Source organism: Diadema antillarum, unplaced genomic scaffold (assembly GCF_040938485.1).
Source record: "Diadema antillarum isolate AM-2024a unplaced genomic scaffold, OU_Dant_1.0 seq00000718_RagTag, whole genome shotgun sequence".
Lineage (NCBI taxonomy): Eukaryota > Metazoa > Echinodermata > Echinoidea > Diadematoida > Diadematidae > Diadema > Diadema antillarum.
This window is the reverse complement of record NW_027271622.1, coordinates 1,220,594-1,245,879: the sequence shown is the minus strand read 5'-3', so window position 1 is coordinate 1,245,879 and position 25,286 is coordinate 1,220,594.

Here is a 25,286-nt window from a genome sequence, read left to right as displayed (position 1 = left end):
TATCCTCCTATTCATCCTTCTCGTCGTCTTCTATTCTTCCTAGCACCGTCTATCTCGTTCTCTCCACCTCCCTTTCTCTCTCTATCTCTCTCCCTCTCTTTCTTTTTCTCTCTGTTGCTTTTACACAAGTCGAAGGCGACAGAAATTTGGCGTCTTTTACCGTTAAAGCAAATGTTATTCCAACATCTTTTTTTCTTTAATGAGAGAAAAAAGATCGAATATCTCGCATGCCCTGCGAACCGTCTTAGGGCCTTTAGAGGGGGACCACCTCACCCGAGGTAAACCAAGCCGAGGCGAGGCGTGCTGCGGCATCACCAACACCCCATTGTCTCTGCACAACTACGGGCGTGAGGGTCACCACTGCGGGGAACCCCGGCCGCCATTTTTCGTTTCGTCCTCCTTCAGTTTCGTTCTCGTGGCGCCGTTTTGCCTTAGCCATATATAGCTCGTCTCGGACGAGGTTCTTGGTTATTTTGTTTTGTTTTATTTTTGTGTGGCCTATGATAAACTTATGCGAAACAAAACCTTTGAAATTGTTTACATCTCTGCTAAATTTAGGAGCGAAAAGTTGGCGTACTTTCCGCAATAACCATGCATACAGTAAACAATTTAGAAGAAACTATTGTATACATTTATACTTGAGCGACTATTCGTATAGAGCTATACACGGAAACAAAGCAAACGTTCGAGTCTCGTATGCAGAACGATTAAGCGCCCGAATAATCCTCTCTTTGCACACACACTCACATCCAAAATATAAAACAAAAAACAATGAAGCAGGAAGGAAAGTATTCATGTTAAGGCTAGGGGGATTACATCGAGTAAAACAAGATTCTACTATCTTCTATCACTTGTTTTCCGGAGGAAGGATGGCAATCTGATTCTTTAAAAGCAGAACAAACGTGAAATGCAAACAACTTCCGATGATTCCCCACCCCCCCCCCCAAAAAAAAAGATAAATAAATAAAAAGAAAAAAGAGGAATTAATGGTTCCTTTTATTACAACATGTTGATGACGGAAGAAAAACTGGACGATGTCAACTTCAGAGAACTTATGTGGAACTATACAAAGTTTCAGGCGAAGGCAAACATTTGTAATGATCATCAGGCGTAATTGATAGCTATGATGTCATAAGGTCAAATACACATAGATATCACCGCATTGAAGTAGTTATCCGAAGCTAGACCTAAACGTAGAGAGTAGCGGATATCCAACCTCTTGATTGTTTCATCGATGTTGTTAAAGAATAAGACGCTTTCGAAGAAGTACTTCATCTTATTCTGATTTCGATGATTTGGTCTGCCTTTATAACGCATCATCACATTATGTTACTTTTTTTCTCTCGAACAAACCGCCTAAGAAGGAGTTCCATATTATCCCGTGGCCTATCCTTATATTTAAGGTAATTGGCACAAAATCACAATTCATCATACAGGCTTCAGTATAGTTCGGGGGAGAAAATGAAAATGGTTGCCGTCGTATATCCCTGACTCAACCAGAAGGAAAAGCGTAATTGCGTTTTCATTACATGTAACTTGGTAGAAATGGCGCCAGGAAGAGGGGGTGGCTGAGAGAGAGGAAGAAAAGGAATACAATAAAATAAGAAAAATCTTTTAGGTGCCCCCCGTCTAACGCGCTGGGAGGAAATGCACAGTCGTAATTTGGACGGTAATGAAGCATCCGCGAGGAACCTCTTCGGCAAATGAGAATTATGGAAAGTGAGAGAGAAGCTCAGATGAAGGAACCTAGGAGCCACAACCATTTTTTTATCCTCTTCTTCGCCTTCCTCTCGGTATTTTTTTTTTCTCTCTCTTTTTATTCTTTAATACCTCAATCGGCCGACCTGGCTTTAATTTGACGATATATGAGAGGGTAGTTTTGCAGTAATTGGGCATTACTGTTACATTACGAGTCCGGCGTCCTTGTACAAGAAAGCCCGGTTTGCAATGAATCGTCAAACCTGTAGGACAGGCAGTCAGATTAGTATTAAGATTTTGTCGATGTCATGTTAAGATCGGAAGAAGATGAGTATGTTTCAGACACGGCATCCCATCCGTAAGCTCTTCTTTTACAGGACCTGGTGTTTGATGTCCCCTGAACTGCCACTCACGTACCAGGTTGCTGCGTGGTATGTTGGAATGTCAAAGCCTCGGTATTTTTTTTTTTTTAATCTGCTCCCATCTCTTCTTCTTCTTCTTCTTCTTCTTCTTCTTTAGCATTGGGCTGTCACTTCTCCTGGCGGCTTTACTTTGCTCTCGATTTTATTCACCAAGTTTAACCCTACGCTGTAAAAACATCGGCGTTAGATTTAACACCACGGGTGTTAAATCTAACACCGATCAAACTTCAATAAAGGACCACACCCACAGGTGTTAAAAATGCACTGTGATGGTGTTGAAAAGTGTTCACCTGACACTTCGTGGTGTTAATTTGACACTGTACCTGGTGTTATTTTGACACTGTACTGGTGTTAATTCAAAAATGACACCACATGGTGTTGATTTGATATTTGCTGGTGTTAATATCAACGGTTTAACACCCGTCCAGCTTCAATAAGGGACCACACCAGCTGGTGTTACTTTGGTGTAAATTTATTTTCACATTTTTTCAAAAATCTAGTATTTTAATGTAAAATTCTTGATCGTCTTGTTTAAATTGAAAATGAACAAGAAGTGCAGTTACTAAGAAACTCTTCAAAAAAACAGTTTAAAATTTGGAAATGACACCCGTAGGTGTTAATTTAACACCATAAATGAGCACCGAAAATTTAACACCAGCTCGATGTTCACTATTTAACACCGGACTTTTTGCAGTGTAGCAGCATGACTTGTCATGTTAGCATCAACCATGAACTATTTTTTTTTTAATCTTACTGTAGTAGTATAGTGTATGTCATTAATGTTAGCTCAAATACAATCGCATTTCATCGAAGCAGCAAGTACCACTCTAGCGTAAATCGTAAAATGTTATCGATTTAACCACCTTGATATCAAATCGATGAAAGCCGTATATCTACAGATCAGCCCCCCCCCCCCAAAAAAAAAAAGGTAAATAGATACAAGGGTATAAAGATCTGCATGAAAACCAATTACCAATGAATAATCATATACATTTTGTCTCTTTAGATTTTCTTTCATTTCTTGAACTATCAATTGGCATAATCTGGGGAACTAGATTTGCGTTAGAAAGTAATATTCGTAAGTTTTAGATAGCTCAAAGAGAATTCTGTGACTTAAAAATTTAGAAATGCGGAACAGAAAAGGACACCTGTTTTTGTAATACAACCCCTCCAAAAATGACAAAAGCAGCTATAACTTATTTCACGTTAACAATTTTAACGTGAACTCATTTATAGCTCTTGAGCAGGTACGGCAGCGACTACATCATGAGATTACAGGATGAAAGATCAATGTGGCTTTAGAAGACTGCATGCTATCTAGACACTGAATGCCAGCCAGTACACACACACACACACACACACACACACACACACACACACACACACACATATATATATATATATATATATATATATATATATATATATACACATTACATATCATCTGAAACATCATTGTCGGATAGAAGGAAGAACGGATAACTCTACGCTCTCTGTACTTTGGGTGGCTATTTGGGTGGCTACCTTAAAAACAAAAACAACAGCAACTATTACAACAACAGCAATAACAGCAACACGAAATGTGCTTCATAATATCAAGCCATATTTATGATGCAGCGTTTGCGTAAGTCCAGAAATGGATGTATAGAAGCACGCAGGAACTAAAACCCTAAACCAATGATGGAAAGTTTAATTCACTAGCCAATCGTTTTATATCCATGTCTCTCTCCGTCGGCACTCTATAAGGCGAAATTCCATCAGAGCACCCCCCCATACCCTTATCCCCCCCCCCCTCTCACACAAAAGCAAAGCCGGTGAGCACGAATTACTCCCCCATTTGGCTTAACCTCCTTCGCCACATAGATTAGGGCCAATGGCCTACATCAATATGATCTGGTTAACATACCGGCGTACTTCACTTCCGTCTACAGAGATAAATAACAAGGGGTTGAGATCAACTGAACAGTCCGACAAAGGGAAAACAGATGGGGGACGAAACATGCCATTGCATGTTTGGCCAATAGTCCATTGGCATTTTTCCGCTAAATCGACAAATAATGAGGCAGGGCGAATGGGAATCGATGACACGCTCGAAAGCGAGAGGTTGCCCCGGCTCGAGACAGCCAGCGGTGGATGTCGGTCAAAAGGTGAGCTCGCAGCCAATAGGCACCGCCCCCGACATCCGGGGTCGAGAACAGCAGGTCAGAACAACATCACATCAATAGTAACATCAACAACAACAACAACAACGACAACAACAACAACAGCAACAACAACAACAACTACAACAACAGCAACAACTACAACAACAACAACAACAACAACAACAACAACAACAACAACAACAACAATCACAGCAGCCGCAGCAGCACCAGCAGCAACAACATGACTGGCAAATGGTGTTTTAGTAGCATCAGAAAATGCCACGGAGAGATTTTTACGCCACGAGCAAGTGAAGACGGGAGGCCCTGCCTTCCTCTGAATCAGTGATCTAGTCAATCACAACAAAAATCAGTTCAACTTTATATCAAACATGACGCCATGGAGCATGACTATTTTTTCGCTCATTTCCAACGGTAGTCGAGACGAAATCCAGAATCGTGATATAATTATGATTTTTTTTAAAACATAAAAAGGGCTCAACTGTGTTTTAGTTCATCTTCAAAGAGCTCTGTACACAGAGGGCGCTTTCCCTCTATTAAGGGAAAATTATGTGTCTAGAAATTGCATTTGGTTCCAGTGAATTTAACTGAGAATCGCATGATGTCTCCCACTTTGTTTTCCACCAACAGCACTATGTTGCCTTAACCTTTGCCGTGCTAGGGACTGTGTGGTGTGTGTACAGAGTTATGAGGCTATCTGTGCCAATTGATTAGCGATGCGCACAAAGGAAAAATAAAAAACCCCAAAAATCCATATACTGTCACGAGATGTAATTGCGAATTCGTCGAGAACGGCACTGCATAATCAGAGCATTCTCACATGTCATGCTGCTGAGCAACTGGTGCTGGTGTTGCTTATACTGTATCTCGGTTGAATATGTAATTCAGTGATATCTAAAACGAAGAAAAACATTATGACAACCTAAATTCAAGTTTATCGTTGATCTTACTAAAAAAGCACTGAGTTCTACTTCGTTTCCCCCGAGACGAACGGGTCAATTCGTAATGCGGTATTTGGTGAGGCGTATACATTTTGATGGATTAAACGCTAGAAGGCACGATCTGGTCGCAACATCCGACTCACTTTTCAATGTACTTAAGTACTTGATCGCAAAATTCGTAGTATGATAGGTCCAGTAACATGACGAAAGTCGAATGTCAGAAAAAAAAAAATCCTTAGAAAGCTTTGCAAAGCCGTAAAATCCTTGGCGTTCATAGAAAGGCGCCACGGTAAACCACACTGTTTCATGTTTTAATGTTTGCATGCGTGCATCTTAATTACAATGTATGTATGTACTGTAATAAAAAGTAACAGAATGTGAAAAGCAGTGCTCAGTGATGGTGGTTACAGATAAAAACAGTAATTATTGACGATAGGTCAGCTAAAGGAGGAAAGCCAAGATGAGTTTGTGTGTGTGTGTGTGTGTATGTGTGTGTGTATGTGCGTGTTGGTATGTATGTGTGTTTGTATGTATGTGTGTGCTAAGTAAAGAATATTTCAAGAGGACGAGCTTTTAGCACCATCATATAATGAATGTCTGGATGATTTTGTTATGCCATTGACCTTTGAGCTGCAAATGTGCGCATGCGCGAGAAGGTAACGACTTGTTGCTGTTCTTGTTGTTGTTTTTATCATTATTGATTTAGGTTACAAGTGGAAAAGGACTTTGACCTATATCGAGGCTTGAGAACATAATTTGATGAAAGGGAGCTAGAAATAGAAGTTCATGCTTGATACAAGCAGACCACATTATTTCGTTTTTGTGTTATTACAGTCAATTGATTCTGCTTCTATTCCATGCAACTTGAATGTTATCTCCCAACAGAAGAGATGGAATCACGAGCTTAATACATTACAATTTATATCAGTCCAGTGGAATGTATGCTGAACAATAATATTTTTTATAAGTTTTTATTTCAATGATTGTTGTAATGAAGTTAAAGAAATAATATTCGGGGGAAACGAAGAGACCTTAATAAAAAAAAATACATTAAAAAAAAAACAATGGACAACAATAATATGTAACGCCTGATTCTCACAAAGCAAGTGACTATGAAACTAAGTATGAGAAATAAGAATATAAAGCAACCAGGGAAAACCCCGAAACTCATCCCTGTGCTCCGTGTCTTGTTCATCGAAATACATTCTTCCATTTCATCGAGTGTCATATCATTTTTCATGACATGACACTCATTGTATTCATAGTACACCTCATCTGCTCAATGCGTCTTAGAATGCGAGATATGCGACACGATTCTCCCTAGAGGGAATCTGGCTGTAACAGAACGCAGGTAACGCTACACACTGATACATGGTATCAAGCGACCTCCCCCCCCCCCCCTACTTTTCTTTAGTTGTCCGTGTTCGAAACGAACCATGCAATTCTTTTTTCTCTCCCCTTACTGCTAACATTGATTACTTGTGAACAGCTCTCATCACGTCTACATCTGCTTCTGCTCCGTACAAAAGTGTAGTTGTCAAATCCCCACCCCCCCCCCCCCCCGCCCCTCACTCACATTATATCTTGTGTTGTGACAGTCCCGTCACGCCTATCGTCACTTGATAGCTCAAAATATCTCGACATTGTCACCCGGGAAACCGTCCTTAAAGACTCCCATTCCCCCACCCTGACCTCAAATTCACGTCACGTGAATTCTCATTCCATGATGATGACTTTTGCCAATGAGGTAACAGGTCCACGCATCATATATTCAGGGATAATGTTTAATAAAACCAATATTGACCAAATTTTTGCAAACATTATTTGCCATCTTATTTCCTGTGCACCAACTAAGCTTTACCCCTGAGAGAAAAAAAAAGAAAGATAGTAGGCAAATCTTTCTTAAAGTTTGTGATGTCATCAACAGTGAAGTCATCTGAGATAAGGATAACAATTTAACTAATGGTATGCACCATGACGTAACAATATGAACCAGCTCAAAATAACAATATGTATTTCAATAAAATAAGATATAATGCAATACAATTCTACACCTTTCCGTACCACTGAATGGATCCTAAGATATTTTTCACCCAATGTTGCAATGACTATCACAATTAAACGATTCTGTAGCCTTTTTTCTACTATTGACCTATCTTAGCATTGTGAGTTTGTGCATTAGCCAAGGTAAAGTGCAAGCACTAGGCACTGTAGTGCTTGAAGCTTCCTTCATTTTGTTGATGACAACGCAGAACGCAATAATTTCTCCTTTTTTGTAGTTTGTTCCTTCCCCGTAATTTCATCAGCAAAACTTAGTGGGCGTCAAAGGAAGATGAAAAATGAAATGATGAAAAACTTGTGAAAATGCTTCGAACAAACAGCTCCAAAATCTGTGATTTGTAGAGTTTGTTTTTCATCAGCAGAAAGGAAAGATGGAATTGGATGCCAGGGGGAAATTTTAACCCATTGTGTGCCACGTGTTTATTTCCTGTCCATAGGTATGTGTGTGTATGTGTGTGTGCGTGTGTGCGTGTGTGCGTGTGTGTGTGTGTGTGTGTGTGTGTGTGTGTGTGTGTGTGTGTGTATGATACATGATACGATATGTATGTAGTGTAATTTGGTGTGTGAGTGTTAGTGTTTGAAGGGTGTGCACGTGTGGATATCTTTGTTGTTATGATGTTTTGTGTATGCATGGATGTGTGTTGAGGGTTATAAGTTTCGGGGGGGGGGTATGTCTGTGTAAATAGGTGGGGATGGGCGGGGTTAGGTAGATATATGTAGTTAGTAATAGTAGAGTAATGGTGTGCAAGTTCAGGGGGTTAAGAATAAATATGGTTTTAATATAGTTAGGTAATAGTAGAGTAATGGTGTGCAAGTTCAGGGGGTTAAGAATAAATATGGTTTTGATAATACATTGATAATATGCACACATGGTTATTTTGATTTGTACAGGCGAGTAGGTTGATAGGAAAACAAATGACGAGTTTCATTCTGTCAATGTAAGCATTTTTTTTTTCAGTTTATGGCAAGTTTTGGGAAAGGCTGTATTCTCAAGGGAGTGTATAAGGGAGTTTATGTAATGAAGCGGATATTCATTAATTTGATCAAGCTGATCAAGATTTTTTTTCTTAATTTGATATAATTTGTGTATATAGTGTGTGCTCTGCAAAAAAAAAAAATAGGTATGTTAAAAACAAAAAGCTGATTTAGCAGCATTCTTTTTGTGTGTGTGTGTAATAAGGCAGATATGGATTGGCTTGATTAGGTTAATCAAGATAGCTTTTTTCTGAGAGCTTTATATAAACATTGTATGATTTGAAAAAAACATATATTGTACTGTATGTTGGAAAAAATGATTTAGCAGCACAAGAAAGAAGAATACAGCTGCTTTTTTGGTGTTGTTCATATTAATTTCATTGTCAACATGGACCCGATATTGAACGAAACTCAGATAAAGAATTAAGCAAAAAGTGTGTGTGTGTGTGTGTGTGTGTGTGTGTGTGTGTGTGTGTGTGTGTTTGTAACATTGATTTGTGCACATTAACTGAAACATAGGCAGGCAAAGAAAACAGCGAAGTCAAGCGGTGAAGCAAATGGCGTTGATTAGTGTAGAACTTTAGCCGCTTGCTTGCTGTTCGCCGCGACCTAACCTCACATTTACAGCCACCGATAGAAGACAGGCTGATTCAACCCTTGATAGAACAATCACATCAGACTGCCATTTAGACCGTGCGAAATCAGGCAGCCAAGTTGTGGGAGAGAAATTAATTCATCAGCATGTTATTGGAAGTAAACTTTGTGTAAGTCTAAGCAATTAGAGATACGGATTTTTCTTTGCATTTTATTTTTTCATTCCATGGTACCATTTCTTTCCAGACCTAGGTCATACTCATTCTACCGTGTTCTGAAGATATTTTCATTTATTTTCAAGAAATCACCAAGCCATCCCTCACAGCGTTATTTTTCATTGGTGAACAGTTAACAAATCATATCGTTTTTTCTATCTACTTCATCATGTTCATTCTATTCAGCTACGACAAAAGAAATTTGTGAGATGTGGTGAATAGATAGAAAGATGGAGTGTACTTTCAACTATTTGATGATAGGGAAAACGTTTAAATTCCACAAAAGCAGATAATGAAAACAGAACATACGCATAAACATGCTACATATTTCTCCACTAATTCCTGTAAGATTGGAATGCTAATACCAAAGGACTGGTTTTCATAATCGTAAACAAAGTGCGACAGAAACCAGAGGTTGTTTTCATTCGGAGCAAGAACAAATATGAGGATCTCATAGCGTCTGCATGCATGTCTCATATTATTACAGAGCTGTGATTTGACAAAACATAAACGAAATATAGATATAATCTTTTGTTGTTTTGTGCTTGATTTTGTTGATTCTGTTTCTGTTTCGTCCGCTTTGAAAATTGGCCGGCGCGGCGGTACTCTGTTTGATAAAATGTTCGCAAAGCCTCCTCATCGCGATTCAAGTGATCGTGGAGTATAGACACAAACGCTTCAAGCCGCATCACGGATTAAGAGTAAATCTCAACACGTATAGAATTTTCGAATAAAAACAAAACAAAAAAGTAAGCTTACGTAAACAAAACGTCGGCGCGTCTTCTTCCGAACGTGACAGCAAACGGCAAGTGGTCGATGGTAGTGATGTCTTGTTTTTCGTGTATTCCGTCCTGCTCTGTTGAGTTTTTCCTTGTTTCAAGAGCTGTGGGCATCACCAAGAGGTAGCTGCATCAGTCGGAAGAAAGTAGGTAGGAAACAAAATCTCATTAGTGAACACTTGAAAAAAAAAAACTCATGCTTTTGTCGAAAGTAAACACATCAAGACGTTGTTACTGAGAAATAGCGTTTGTTTCAGGTATCATTCCTTTCTTTTGTTACTGTTGTTGAGATTTTTTTTTTGCAATAAAAGGGCAAAGTTTACCAAAACATAAAACAAGCTGCAAGAATATTTCATTCGTAAATCTCTTGAACTACTTAGAATATAATAAGTGTACATGATTGTTTGTTATTGTTGCAACATTGTGATAGAATGGGAACCTCCATATCTTTTGTTGTTATCATTTCCTATATTCTGACATTGCACAAGTTTTTCGCAAGTTACTGCAATTGTATAATATCCATTTCAATAGTTTCAAATATCACATGTAATCTCGGCGTGAAATCTTTTCCTTTGAAACCGCTGTAGACATATAAACATAAAACAACGAAAATAATGTTATTAAATACCAGAGCGAGTATGGAATGTGCAATGTTTAATTTTCTTGAATTCGTTTGGGCTGGGTAGCGCAATCGCCACCATCTTCATTTATTCCCCCACCCCCTTTTTTTTTCTCCCTTGTTTAATTTTGCCTTCTCATTTGGTTTGCATGTTCTCTACTCCCACGCGTCAAGCCACATAAAACAATGACAACACACATTCCTCGTGTAAGCGCCCATCAGGTTGATTATTAGCGCCCCCTATTGAGAGAATTATGCTAACCAAAGGGAGTATTCACTCGAAAATAAGCCATTTCGTAATTAGCTCATGCGCACATTTCGGAAACTGACCTTTCTCTTTGCCCATTTGGTTAAGCACTTAACACGTTTCAAAGAGACATGATGCATTAAAGGGGCATTCCAGACAATTTTCATAATTTCACATCATGTAGTACATAAATCGACAACTCCATATATTTGCGGAATTTATTGTAGTTCTTTAGCAGAGAAACAATACTTTGAAAAACCTTAAACAAATTACACTGAACAAGGATGATGACATAGGAGGTTCACATATTTCAGAAATGTAGCAGCTTAATTCCATTACAATACCGCTTGCTTGCGAGTTCACCTATGTATAATATATGCCTTCTTCTTTTGTTCTGCTTCCTTGAGCCCCAACTCATCCATTCTTATGGTGACTCTGCCATGTCATCATCCTTGTTCATTGCAATTTGTTCTAAATTTTGAAAATATTCTTATTCTTCATCCCAAGTATCATAAATTCTCAAACTCTGTTCTCAGTATAACTAATTCATAGTTGTTCAAATGTAAAAATCTGAAAATCATCCGGAGGTCTCCTTTAAGTTGCCCGACATGGCATTTATGTTCAAAAAGGATGAATTTGCATTGACCATGTGACCAGAGAGGCCTCTCAGTCAAAGTACAATAGGTGATGAATCATTTCATATGCATTGTATGTAGTAACAAATTATTTCTATAATTCAATTTATTGCCAAATACAAGGCTTTGATGACAGGCATATGTGCTGGTAAGCAATATGAATGATTTTCATTTCGTTCAATTTCAACAAAAGTATAAAGTAAAGTATAACATGTGCATATACATACGAAATCAGTGAAGCTCATTTTTTTTTTTTGATAGGGAAAGTATAATCTAAGCGAATGCAATCTTGATAGGCTAACTGTGACTTTATTGTATCAAAGAAAAGTTGTTGTTGGAAATGGAGGGAACATCTGAAAAGCTTGACTTGTAAAATGCAGACCCTTTATGAGCAATAACTGATATTAATGGACAAATAAGACAATAAGGCAGATTTCCCACATGGATGCATGTGTAATCATTAACATCACAGATGCTTATCTCGATGAAAATAAACCAAATGCATGTTGTGGCAAATGACCTTTTTCTTTCCCCTGCTTTGTAAATTCGCAAAGTCAAACTATGACATATCTTAATATACAAAAAGACTACGAAAGCTGTGCATCATTTGTTATATAAAATGGTTCTATGAACTATTCTTGTTTTATTTATCTTTCTGGGTAAATACCAGTTAGGTACATAGGACTTGCTCAAAATACAAGATGTCCGAAGAATGTTCCGCGAACTTAGAAATATTGTTTGCAATAAATAAGTGATTGAGCGCGAGCTTGTAACTAATTGAGTGCGCATTGCTAGAGACGTCAGTGAGCGTTATTGCGACAAGCCACATTCACGCATCTCTGAGTGGTCGTTAGTACCGGTCATTAGTACGCGGTCAGTGGTAAAAACTTATGCCCGCTGGGCATGTTAGGTAAAAATTAAAGATTGGACACGTGATTGCTCTCAGCCAATCATTTGATGAGGATCCATAGCATCTTAGAACACACACACACACACAAAATATATACACGCACACACACATGCACACCGAACGCAATCATGTGGTGAATGTAATACGTAGAATGCAATCCTAAGCTTAAAAAACAAAAAAACAAAAAACAAAAAACCTCGCAGCACAGACCTCCACCAAGCAGCTCATTCCACCCATATTGTGAGTTCGCACTGCGTAATAAAAATGATGGGTCATTTTGGTCAATGATTATCATAATGATAAGAATGTACAAAAGAGTGGTGGCGATTCTAAGTAAGTGGGGTACTTATTTTTGAGCATGATGAAAACGGCCATATATCCCAATGATAAAGAATAATAATAGTTGAAAAAGACGCTGAATGCAGATGGTCATCCCGATCGTTTTCGAAATTTAATCATCTATTTCTTGGGTCATTATCAACTATTCTTGAAAATGTCACTCAAATCCGTTAGAAAATTTTCGATCTATTTTGCAAACACATAAACACATGAACAAACAAACAAACAAGCACCTGCACAAACATAATCCTCTCCTTTACGGTGGTAACAAGAGACGTAGTCTGCAACGGCCGTAATAACAGCGAAGGAAAATAATATGCAACGTCACCTGAACGTAGTCGTCTACAGCAGAAGGTAAACGAGCGGCATCCCGTAATCGGGGGAGAAAGAAAGGAACAAAATAGAAGAAAAAAGAACTGCAATTTCGACGTGTGTGAGCTGACATGTCTGCGCTATACTAGTCATGAAAAAAAGGACAGTCTTTCCGATGACGCAGCGACAATGTATATCCCTATCCATCCACTGTTGTTTTCCATCGAGGTTCATGCTTCATCATAAAATCAACGCCCAGAGGCAAAAGAAATACTGAACATGTGCTGCGATTAAATATCAATCATGACGTACTGACAGAACAGTATACTCCAAATAAGACTGAGTACGACATGCAGGACTTATAAATTGTTTGTGTTGCACATCACTTGAGATTTTTGCAGATGTCTTGAATATGTTCGTTGTTGCTGTTGTTAATCTGGGGTTGCTCGCGATTGCGAGAACCGAAGCAACGCTGCGTAACATCGCGAATGACTTGCCGTGTTCGTCATTAGAAGTGTACGGCTGAATGAAGAATCCTTTCATAAAGTATGATAATGCAGCTGCAATTACTATTCAAGTGTGTATCCAGTTGTCGTGAAAATTATTTGACAAGAAGATTGCTAAGCTGCAAATCATTTCTCATCAGCAAGGATTTGATAACGCCTCGTTGAAGTCAATTGAAGGCAGACTATTAAAAAAACAAATATACAACGTTTTTAGAACCCTGGGGGAACTTGTATCATGACATTCTCCATATTTCGCCGATTGCTGTTACTTAATAAGAATGTTGACATCACATTGTCTCGTTGTCATAATCATTGGCCTGAAGCGATATTGTGTCCAAAGCGGAAGGGGGGGGGGGGGGTGCTAAGATACCAGTAGAGATGGGTAAAGCAACCCTTGAGACAGTGTTTTTTTTTCTTTTTGTTTGATGGTTTTGAAGTTTAAGAAGGATCATTGTATTATTGTTTGCAACAAGAGACATCGGCATATTGTGTGTGGGCATGTTATATACATGTATATATGTATATATATATATATATATATATATATATATATATATATATATACATGTACATATATACATGATATATATACACATATATATTATAGATATATGTATATATATATTACTTTTCCCCGTTGTTGTTGTTGTAAGAGCCAAAAGTGTACGTGTGCTCGGGAGGGGGGGAGGGGGTGTTCCCTCAGCCTCTGCATTAAAGACGTGCATGCATAGATTCCACAGTTATTTGCATCATTATTTATTTCCAGGAGATGATTATGTTTATATGATTTGTTGTTGTTGTTGTTGTTGTTGTCACGTTCAGCGCACAGCATAATGTGGCAGCACACATAATCCTTACCATAGATGACAGGAGTCAACTCAAAAAGATAATGAGCAACATACCAATCATAAATCTATGTATTATATGTATACGTATAGAAAATAAAGATAAACTCTTTCTAGTAGTGTGGGTGTGTTGTTCCATTTCGCAACCAAGTACCCTCACACCAAAATTTAAAAAAAAAATATTGCAAATGTATATAAACAACGTATAGGCTAAGAATTCTCCAATACAAAGTCATAAGGGAAGAGGAATCCTGCAATACCTTGTGACAATTATTCAAAAATAAAGTTTCAATGATTTGCTGACATGCCCTAAAGGGCGCAGAAAATCCACAATCACTGCACGGATCAAGAGCCATGCAAACCTGCTGGGAGGCGATATATACGTAGTGCCTGAATAATGCTTTAACAATATTCTGATTATCATAATGAACACAGCTCAACATACATGTATAGTGTGTGGTGTGTATGTCGTTTCTAGCTGAATATAACTGAAAATGATAATATGAAAGATACATACCACTTGACTGCAGGTTGAAATAGACTCATCTTGCAATCGAGATATTTTTTTTTAATGCATAATGAGCCAGTCATTTCATTTTGAGTTATATCAAGGCTGTTACTTCAAAAATGGTATGTGATAAACTATGAATGGTCATTATCTCTGGCTTTGCCCTTCAATACGTATTATGAGACCGCACTGCAGCAGTTACTGTATACAATCTGGTATAGGTGATTTATTTTCGATGACCAACATCAATTGTGAGACCATGTGCAGGTATGTACGTCATAGCAGCTGGATTCCTGTTTTTTTTTTTCCGGTTGGTTTGTTCCACCCCCGCATTATATAGATACATTTCGCTTTTCAGTTCTCTTTCATTATCTGTATATTAACTATGAGTGTTCGCGTCGCATGTCAACTTTTATCGAATTAGTTGACGCGGTGTGCATAGGAACGAGTCCGTAATACCAAAGAATGCAATGTGCATATGCCCCTCTTGATCTCCTCCCACGGTCTGTCTGTCTTTCTGTCTTTCTGTCTGTCTGTCTGTCTGTCTGTCTGTCTGTATTTGTGTCTATGTTGCTTTCTCTTTCTCTCGCAAGAAGCTAAAAGAGAGCTACTTTAACATGAAGACGGGAGGGAATGTAGCGAGTGATATGATTATAAGTTGTCAGTGGAACCGGTGTCTTATCTCAGAACAGGTAGACTGCAGGTCGTTCGGCAGCATCTATGTCAGTAAAGAGGGGATTAGAGATCCTGTCTCATAACTTATTATACGGAAGATCAAACGAACTTGGAGATCCATTAGTGAATTAATAATTGCCGTTTGATGTCAGCTTAATCAGGGCTGAGTATTGACAGCGGAGGCAAATGTACCGTATCCATTTTGGTCAACCATCCGTTTAGCAATCACATGGGCTGCTTTCACCTGGATAATTTCACCTTGAAATGGGGAGGGGGAGAAGGATTAAATTACCGACCGCTTCCCTGACATGACATTTACAATTCTTAAATACCTATCATTCAATGAAGTCAGTTTTATACGTGCATGCACGTCTAAGTCAGATATTTGGTTGTAAAAACAATATTCAGCTCACATCCGTTTCTCCATCTCGCCTTGAATAAGATCAAGCTTCTAGTATTGCCTGACCCGCCTTTTTTTCACGGGGTGGCGGGTTTTCATGCATGAGCTATCACGCGCATCTATGCAAATGAGGGAAAGCAACACCTGCCCCGTGCGTCAGCTTCAACGGACGGGGAGACGAATCGGAAGAGTTTGTCCTGCAAATCGCCGGCGAATTCAATTTAGCAGGAGGGGAAGGACGCTGCAGTTCCTGACCTGTTCAAGCGGATTCACACCTCGTCCAGCCCCCCATCGGTTTGCCCTGATTTGTTCCCTGAGGTCCCGGGGGTGATGGAGGTTGGTGATTCCCTCACCATTCTTTGACAGCTTTTCTCCCGCGCCCGTTGGGAGCTCGTTTTCTTAAAATGAGACCATATATATAGCGTCATGGAAGTGAACAACCGACCTACATCCATTTGACATCAGGCAGTTGCAAATCCCTGCAGTTGTGTTCGTTCCGTTGGTTAATCCTGGATTAAGTTATAGCTTAAAATATAGGTTAGGTTTTAGCTGAATTCTTCCGAGTTGTCATATCTGATATACGGAATTAAACATCAAAACAATGAGATACAACACAATTCTAACAATTACACACTCACACACACACACACACACACACACATATATATATATATATATATATATATATATATATATATATATATGAAGAGTTTGTTTGCAAAAACAGATAAGTCCATTTTTGAAGATTTTGAAGTACGGTCTCTGTAATAAAGTACAAAATAATACCTTTTAAATGATATATTGGTCACTACATACAAAGGTACATTGTGGAAGTTATGTTCAAAAGAAGCACAAATTTTCTTATTATTCTCTCTATTTTTCTTAACCTTTAATCGCAAATATCTCCATTTGGCAAATATGGACTTATCGGTTTTTGCAAACAAACCCTTCATATATATATAAAGGCGCTATTTACGTGATTATGTAACACCAGAAACGGGCAAGTGAGCACCCAACCCCAAATATGAGCAATCATTATTCGAATAACAAGACATGATTACTTTGTGGCAATAAAATTTATCAATAACTGACGGTGATAGGCTGAAACCTTTTGTATTGTATTGCGATAGATGGAGCGCAGTCATAGGCACAGTCACGTTTGGCATTACCAATCGTAACGCCGAATAAATTAGACAATGTATTCAAAACACACGTGCATATTTCCTCTGCAAGATACCTCGCGAGAGTCAAAATCTTAAATTCGTTTTTGTTCTGTTTGTTATTGTCTTGTATGGGGGGGGGGGGGGCGTTGTCGTGATTACCCCGTCTTTCCCTACTGCATGCTTCATCCAGTAATATTCAACAGATGTTCAAGTAAGAGTGTATGAAACGATGCATCACTTTCGCAACATCAAATAAGCAAAAATGTACCACCGGTACTTTAGGGAGACATACGGCCTTTGCTTTGAGATTTGTCAGTCAGTTCGATCAACCAACTTTAACTAAAACACTGGGGAATGTGCAAGGAAACATTGCCGCTGTCTAAAACAAAGAAACTTAACAGACAGCCATAACAAAAAAAAAAAAACATGCAAGACATACATGCATACAAATGGGCAACAGAAAAAAGAAAAAAGTAGATCAAAATAACATGTAAGCAGCCGGTATATGCATACAAAAAATTTCCAAACTTTTAGGTTTAATAGTTTTGTTTATTTTGTTTTGTCATGTCTTGCTTTAGAGTCGGTGTACGGTAGAGAGGGAGACAGACGGGGGGGGGGGGGGGGGGGGGTACATAGAAATGGAGAGAAAGAGAAAGAAACTCTCCCGACAGCCGCGACCCTTTTTTCCCCCAGAGATTCACAATTTCCATTTTGCTGAACAAAGATATTTGTAAAATTGTGAGACAACGCCCTTAGTGGAATGAAAACATGAATAGATGGCATTGTGAAGGGAACAGCTCAATTGGTCCTTATTAAGAAGAAGAGGGAGAAGAAGAAGAAGAAGAAGAAGAAGAAGAAGAAGAAGAAGCACCGATAAGAGCCCATGGAATAAGAACAAAATAAAGACACAGGAAGCAAAGAGACATTGTCCCCTTGAGATCTGCTTCGAAAAGCAATCTAGAAGTGTTAGTCCGTCCCCTTGTTAATACCTGCTTGGCAGCGCCCACGGCAAACACTTACGCGCGCACCTAGCTACGATTTAATCTCCCCCAAAATACTCGATCCAATAGAAAACTCCTCCATACACCGTCTACCTGATTAGATGTTTGTCTTCAGTAAGCTGTCGGGTTGTTGTCTAGGTGTCTATCTAGTTGTTTGTTTTACGTTTGCGTAGTTATCTGTCTTGCTGTGTGTCTAGATGCCTGTCTATCGTTGTCTGTCAAGATGTCTGTTGAGCTGTCTGTCTAGATTGATATCTAGTCGTCTATCTCGGTGTCTGTCTAAATGTCTTAAAGTTTGCTGTCTAGTTTTCTGTCTAGCTGTCTGTCTAGTTGTGGGGATTCAGATGTCTGTATAGTTGTCAGTCTACTTGTCTGCACGTCTATAATTAAGTATATCCAGCTAGATGTCTGTCTTTTATGTCAGTCTTGATGCCAATCTAGATGTCCGTCTACTTATCTGTCCAGTTGTCAGTCTTGATGCTTGTTTAGTTGTCTGACAAGATGACAATCTATAGACGTCAGCCTTTTACTGTCTGTCCAGATATCTATCTAGCTGTCTGCCTGTCTGTCTACTTGTCAGTATAGAAATCTGTTTAGTTGTCTGTCTATAGATGTATGTCTACTTGTCTGTCTGGTTGTCTGTCTAGATTTCTGTCTTGCTGTCTTGCTGCTTGTCTACCTGTCCGTCTACATGTTTATCAACTGCCTGTCTAGTTGTTTATCTATAGTGTCCGTTAAGTTGTTAGTGCAGATATCCGTCTGTTGTCTGCCTGTCCAGATGTCTGTCTAAACCCTTTTAAGTTGTTAGCTAAGTTAGCTGTCTAAATGTCTGTTTAGCTATTTGTCTAGATGTCTGTATAGTTTTGTGTCTAGTCGTCAGTCTAAGTGTATTTCTACAATTGTATGTATAGATGTCTGGCTAGTTGTTTGTCAAGGTGTCTGTATAGATAATCTGTCTAGTTGTCTGTATAGCTTTTAATGTGTCTATACGATACTTGTCTGTCTAGCTGCCCGTCTAGTTGTTTATCATGTGTCTGTTAAGTTTGTAGTTTGGATATCCATCTGATTGTTTGTCTATTATGGTTTGTCTGTCTATACCTGCCTATCTAACTGTCTTTCTATTGTCTATACAGATGCCTGTCAAGTTGCATGGAGTTATTTAGTTGTTTGTCGGGAGGCATGTCTGTCTACATGCCAGTACGATAGTCTGTCTAAAGTGTCTGTCTGGATGCCTGTCGGTCCGAATGTCTGAGTGGTTGTGCTCACACCACTAGCCTATATAGATATAGGTAATCTCTCCCATGATTTCACTTCTCTCTCTATCTCTCCCTCTCTCTCTCTCCATTTTCTCTCTTTTCTTCTATCAGTAAGCGTGTATCTCTCGCCCCTGTGTCTATTTCTCTTTCTCCGCCTTTGTTTCTCTATTTCTCTCTCTCTCTCTCTGTAACTGTCACCTCTCCCCCCCCCCCCCCCATTTTTAAGGATTGATACAAACACAGCATCACAGAAGATTCTGTTGGGGATACAGGACCCCACTCAAAGAAGTGAAATAAACAAAAAGGGGGAAAAACAACATGTACAGCAAGAGAGAGAAGAGAAGGTATATGGGTGTAATATCTGCGTGCATCGTGCATCCACTCGTTTTAATTGCAACCGCGGTAAGGTGTTAGGATGTGACTTCCGAAAACATGATTTGCAGTAATTGCGATATAGAGGTATATGGAGTATTATGTAGAACAGCCATTAGAACATTGCGCGACACTGTTCATGATTAATGACAAAGCTACTCAAATCTCTTCGATGCAGAGGAATACCGTCTTGAAATGAGCATCAGATTGCTTCAGACGCGAACATCAAAAGGGAATTGAATAAAACTCGTCAAGCGTACGGATATGCGGCGAAAATATTTCCCTTACGATTCCAAATTGGTATTCAAAACGAAGTGATAAATGTTGAAAACCAATCGTTTTGCCTGAGAATCGTTTGGTGTTGATCTTTTTTATGTTACTGTTGTATATTTTGGTATGTTTTAACGAAGAAGGACTGACATAACGCGTCCAATATTATATTTGTCACGTTTTGAGTAACATATAAGAAATTGCGTTTTTTTTTTTTTGGCGAGGTGTGCGGAAATGCGTAAATGTTGTATAAAGTAATATAACATGACACGCGTGGTAGAAAAAAACAAAATCTCAATTAACTCCATGAAGTTTGTTTTAATTGTATGTGCTTGGTAAATTAGGATTCTCTACGGTAGACGGAAAAAAAAAATGCCAGAAGAAGACACATGTATTGACGGGCAGGAAAACAGAAGTCGCCAATAGTTATATGACTGAGGGATTCTAGTGGATCAAAATGACTGACTGAATGCCTGAGAATAATTGATTTACTTTCAAATTTTTGTGTATGGCATATCACTAACTCTACAAAAGAAAAAAAAGAAGAAGAACAAGAACAAGAACAAGAAGAAAGAAAGAAAGAAAGAAGAAGAAGAAGAAGATTTTTTTGTTTTTCTGAAAGGGCCCGCATCAAATCGTTGGGAATACAAGTCTCATCGGTACTGGAGAAGGATTACATCTCACGAATTCATGGAGATGAAGCAATTGTGGTTGCATTCTTGAAGTACATTTTGTTTGTAAAGTTCCAATGAAATATTATGCAGGACTTGACAACAACTGCTATTCTAAGGAGGATTAGGGCGCCGTGATATGGGTCCTTTAAACACCAAATCCCTCAAACCGCCGCCATGTTTGGTAGGATGTGGTTCAGAATAAATGTGTGCCAATTTTCTGCCCTTGATTTTACCTATTCAGCCAGTTATTTCATTTTTTTTAAACAAAGCACAATTACAGAACAAGGAACGGCTCTAAAAGGGTTCTGCGACCTCTTAGCCAAAGCGCTGCCAGATATAATCAAACACAAACCCCCCACCCTCACTCCCTCACACAAAATCAAATTATTATGGACAAAACGCACTGATAAAAGAACCCAAGAAGGACTGGTACTTAATTCTGGTCTACCAGACTCAGAGCTAAAATAGATTAAGAGAAATGTAACAATAAGCACGATCAACACAACTGATTTATGGATGAACAAAAACCAATGAAAAAATAAACATAGCAGTCTTACACTCTTTAAAAAAAAAAATGCTTCAACATTGCACGTTTACGTGTGACAAAATTGTAGCATCTTTCCTGGTGGTGCGATTTTGCACCTTTTAGACCAGAAAGGTGCAAAAATTGCACCCTAAGCGGTGATCATTGGTCTGAAAGGTGCAAAGGTGATCTAGTCTTTGTAGAGTGTAATTGCTAAGTAATGGATAATTAATGGATAATTATTATCTCAATGTAATAGATGATACATTACTTTATGTATACATTAATCGCTTTATCTATTAATTCATAAAATTTATATCCACACTGAAGACAATCAAAATATAAAAAAAAAGTTTACGAGACTTAAAGATATGTATAATTCAACCGATTACTCCAGAGAGTACGTTGTGTTTGATTCGGTTGTGTTTGTGCCTGTTAGTTGGTGTTTGTTCATTCCTAAGCTCAAGAGGTTGATTTTGATATTTGTTTAATGCATTATCATTAATAACAGCATTTAGGTGTGGTATAATTAGGCAGGGAAAATATCAGGTTTCGTAAACAAATATTTGTCAGCCCCCAAATTATATCCACTGAGCAAAATCAAAATAAGAAAAAAATAAGACTATATTATGTAGAATTCAACCGATTACTCCAGAGAGTACACGTTCTATTTGTTTCGGTTGTGTTTGTGCCTGTTTGTTGGTGTTGTTGTATACGGGTTGTTGTTCGTTTCTTTGACAGTTAATCGCTTGTTACCATTCTTGAAAAGGAAACTTGTATGAATGTGCAAACTAGTTCATTAGCCTTACGACGCCGTGCACTTATGCTACTCGCATCCAGCTACGCGAACAGTCGTTTTCTCTTTTATTTTGTTGGGCATGCGCAACATCTTTCAAAACCCCGTCAAATTTGAAAGGTCAAATATCGATGGGTGTTTATAGCGACGATGTCGAGTCCAAGTTCAGAGTGTTGCGTAAATCTCTATTGAGCTAGACGGTTTACTTGAATAGATGGAGTTTTGATGAATTGAAGAGTTTTACAGGTGTGTTCCCATAATATGAGAATTCAAGTTCCTGTAACACAGGAATTGGAAGTGTGTGTGTGTGTGTGTGTGTGTGTGTGTGTGTTGTATGGGTGTGTGTGAATGTTTGTGTGTGTGAGCGTGTTTGTGCGTGCGTGCGTTGTGCGTGTGTTTAATGGGATGGGGTAGGCGTGAATTATTTTGCAAGCTAAGTGAGCGTGCATGGGTGAACTGCAGTTTTACCGGTCGCTAGTCTGTCAAAGTGACTGTTCATGCATTAGGGGCTACATTTGAATAGACGCGTATACATTGCGGAACTGAAACGATTTTTTTTTTTTTTTTTTTTTTTGGGGGGGGGAGGTGGGATAGATTGTGAATTGATATCATACACTGCCTACGTGCTATACTAGCTGCAAAACGAAACGATGCCTGTTGGCTCGACCTCTAAGGTATGCGTATGGGAGGTGGACTGCGGCAGGAAATGTGCCTTTTCTTCCCTATTTGCGACGGATCATATTATGATGCTAAATGCAACTTGGGTATATTTCTCTGTAACAACCTGCTTTTTTGGCGCCAAAATTGCATGCTGGGACGGGAAACCGATACAGTGACACCGCATGCCTCGCAGCCTGAAAAGGGTATCGCTGAAGTGGCGATGTAGTAGGATATGTTCAAAAATATCTCAAGTGACATTGAATTTGACAAAATCTAATCTCGAGCCACCCCGTCCTGCTCTGTCTCTTTATTTATTTGACTATCCCTCTTTCTATCAATTATCTTTCCTTTTTTGTCTGCTCTTTTTCAGTCTGTGTCTATTTCTACCTATCTTTCTTCCTTCTCCCTCTCTTGTCTGTATCTGTGAATATATAAATACAAATATATATATATATATATATATATATATATATATATATATATTTATTTATTTATATATATCTGTCCCTCTGATGATCACTTTTTTAGCCAAAATGACAACCTTCAGGTTACTGTCAAGTCTCCAGATATGGACGAATGTCTTCCTGACTGGTTTCAAGTGGTAGTGGAGAGAGCTCTTACAAAGCGTACCTGTCATCCACATCAAGCTATATTGTTTAAGGATATCGTGACATTGTGCCACTTCACTGTAAAAGCCTTGTTGCCATGGCAACAGAGAAAATGAAAATGACGTTGTGAAGAAGGCTGAGAAGGACACAACCTAAAACGAAACCGAAGCAATATTAACCAAGCATGTTTGGGGGCTTTCGAACAGCGATTATAGAATAAAAAATAAAACAGTGCATCACTCATACATGTACGAACTACACGAGAGCAGTCAACTCGTTGATCTCCATTTTTTCTTCTCATTGAGTGTCATCCTCCATCCTCCTCTTTTTATCTTTCATTGAACTTATGTCGGTAGCTAGCAAGACTGGAAGACTAGATTAATACCTTCCCCACATGCACCTGTGTCTTCTTGATTCACAGACGGAAGATGCATCTCTCGTAATTACATTAAATTTGCAGCACTTAGCGCTGATATGATTGGCAGATGGGTAATTACACGCCGCCGTCAAATCACTGGCTTTCGTTCTCCAATTCATTTAAGCCATTACATCCGATCTAATGATATGATTCCCTTATGAAATTTAAGATAAAAGTTGGATATGCGCGCTGTTCATGTGAGCAAAGAGCTTTAAAAGAGTGGTTTACCTTATCAGTCGATATTAGTGTACGTGTATCTGTGAGACTGATGGGTAAGCTTATGCCATCGTTTGTCATGAAATCATGTGAAAAATTATTTTAGTATTATCGTCTGCATTAGAAGTAGAAGTAGAAGTAGAAGTAGTAGTAGTTGTTGTAGTAGTAGAAGTAGTAGTAGTAGTAGTAGTACAGTTGTAGTAATAGTAGTGTAGTAGTAGTAATAGTAGTAGTAGTGGTGGTAGTAGTAGTAATAGTAGTAGTAGTAGTAGTAGTACTACTACTACTACTACTACTACTACTACTACTACTACTACTACTACTACTACTACTGTAACCACCACTGTTTAGTACCATTACTGCCATTGTTGCCAATGGTTTGGGCTATTCATAATTATCGTTAGGCATCATCACAATTAAAAGCTACAAAGAGCCACAATGCATCATTTGCGTAACATACGTATTGTATAGCGTATAAAGTAACGAGTCTCTGCTCATGAGTATCATGAAAGAAAAAAAAAACATATCTGAGACATTTCTATATTTTCAGCCATACAGTTTGTTCACTCGCATTCCAGCACACGAAACGTAGATTTTCACAATGTATGTTACGCATTTCAGTTTTCGCTCGTAGCCGAAACAAGTTGAAGAAAAGGAGAATTTGAAATGGATACATTTCGAAATGTAAGTGACGTAAGGCATAACCTTTTTGATTCAGTTGTAGGTGAATTAAAAAAGACCTAGTTTTACTTTTCATCAGGACCTCTCACTATTTATGATGATGTATCAGTATCCAAGTAAAGGAAATCTCTACCCAGTCCTCATCCTTCTCAGACCTCCTGCCCTTGAGCAGCTCGTGAGTGGGTCCACACTCACGCATTGACAAACTCTAGATCTCTAGACCCTAGATCTTGATACCGAGGGATTCTGATAATACAAAAATGTCGTATGTTTGTAAGTTTCAGTGTTAAATCAGGGGAATATCTGACCACTCACCAATATTTTTGTGACCTTCATTCCGAAGAACCCTCGACAGCAAAGTAACTAAGACTATCACTTTTATGAATTCGATTTACTTCCTGAAATTTGTTAATAACCACTGTAAGCTGGGAATTGTAGGCATATAGCAAAGGGAAAAGCGACTCCAGAGAACCAAAGAAAAGGCAGTGGACAGGCTCCAGGGTGCACGTCACAAGTTCGACACCCCCTGGGAGACATGGACAATGGTAAGGCTATCGTTGATCTACGTGGTGTGGCGGTCATCCCATGAGACCAACCCCCACGAGTCATACAGCCCATGAGTTTGACATTGAAAAAAAAGGGTCCATGAGTCATACAGCCCACTAGTCATACAGCCCATGAGTTCGACACTAAGCAAAGAATGCCCATGAGTCTGACACTGGGCATAAAGGTCCCACGAGTTCAACACTAGGCAAGCAAGACTAACGAGGTCGACACAAAGCAAAAAAGACCCACGAGTCGGCAC